This window comes from Tupaia chinensis, unplaced genomic scaffold (genome assembly GCF_000334495.1).
Source record: "Tupaia chinensis unplaced genomic scaffold, TupChi_1.0 Scaffold149552_1, whole genome shotgun sequence".
NCBI classification, from domain to species: Eukaryota; Metazoa; Chordata; class Mammalia; order Scandentia; family Tupaiidae; genus Tupaia; species Tupaia belangeri.
In genome coordinates, this window is record NW_006209397.1 from 1,392,588 (window position 1) to 1,394,195 (window position 1,608).

General features: G+C 36.6%; 1 pseudogene; it reads right to left on the minus strand.

The window, feature by feature from the left end:
• Nucleotides 1-1,178: 1,178 nt before the first annotated feature.
• The window catches only part of LOC102472445 (queuine tRNA-ribosyltransferase accessory subunit 2-like), a 1,777-nt pseudogene continuing 1,347 nt past the window's right edge, over nucleotides 1,179-1,608 (minus strand).

Consider the following 1,608-nt stretch of genomic DNA (forward strand, 5'->3'; position numbering starts at 1 on the left):
AACAAGCAAAATGAGAAATAGTGATTGACTGTTTTAAAAAATTATAATAATAATAATAATTATTGGGAAAAACATAGAAAAGACATTGAATGATAAAGCAGGGAGATTAATGTCTCTGTATTGACTGACATGCATGGCATTCCCTTTTGAAAAAGCAATGGAAGTCAATGTAAAGTTATATGTAATCCAATGTAATATAAAGAAGATTATGATAATAATAAAAATTAAAATTAAAAAAATGGAAAAAAGAAATAAAGAAATCCTAAAATCAGCCAGATTCTTTCCAGTCGACAGACGTGTGTCCACAGAGTCTGTGCTACTCACCATCAGTCATCTCCCCTCAAGCCCCAGTCCAGCTCAGTGGTCCCTGATTCCTTAGAATCTCAATTACCATTACAAGGCTTCTCCTCACATTGAAAACTTGAATCATTGACTAAATAAATCTTTGTTGATTTAAAGAGTTAGCCTAGATATTTTAAGAGTCATGGTTTAATTCTTTCTGATCTATCCAGGTCATTTAAGTCTTTAGAAGAAATCTTCTTTTTTTTATTTAAATTTATTTATTTACATTCATTCACTACACATCATTACAGCAAACAAAATGAGATTTCCCATGAGAATACACTGTATATTGATTCAATCAAGCACATCAACATATGTGTTATCATCAACAAATAAGTTTCCATTTCTTGCTTCATGTTTCACCCTTATGTGGGCAGTTTGATACAGATTTTTTTTTTTATTTCAACAGACCTTATTCCTAAACATAAATAATTAAAGCTAAGATTGTTCCTTCTTCTCTTTTCCCATGTTATAACTATTCTACAGGGTCAACCTGAAGCATCAGATGGATATTTGCCAGATCTCAAGATGCTTGTCTGCAGATGAGCTCTTTTTTTGGGGGGTGGGGGAAGGTTTTCGCTACAGGGTGCCTGTGCTTGCCAGAAAGACAGAGTGAGACCGGAAGCGAGAAATCATTCCGGGGATGGCTATGCCACAATCCTCTCTTGTCCATTCTCTTCTTGGGATCTTGGGCAAGCATGGACACGTGCTTGGCATGAGTTTAAGCCACCAGGTCCGGGACTTGAGCCGTGGTCGACTACATGGAAGTCCAACAACATAGCCATTATGCCATCTGTTTGTCCCTGCAGATGAGCTCTTTCAGCTATGCTAGTCTGCTATGCTAGTCTGTCATTCTTCAGGGATCCCTGGATAGAATGGAAAAAAAATCCGAAGTAGTGTTCAAAGTTGTGCATCATGAGCAACATCTCCACTAGCAGTTCATTGGTCATGAGCAGATGGTGGATGTACGCATGAGTGTGATTCTTAAAACAGTAACAGGAACACTCTCACCAGAGGATTAACATCCTTCTGGTACTTTTTTTTCCTTCAGATTAATTTCAAATGATGTCATTTCTTGTTTGCAGCCAGTTGTTTCTATTTCCTTTACTAGATTTACATATTTTATTTTTTCATGTATCCCATTTTGTTTTAATAGTGTCTCTTCAAGGTTTGGCTGGTAATCAAAGTTGAAAGTCAGGGCACACCCCCACTCTGTTGCTTAATAAGGGAAAAAACTCTCAAATAAGTCCACTCCTTTTCTTTTTT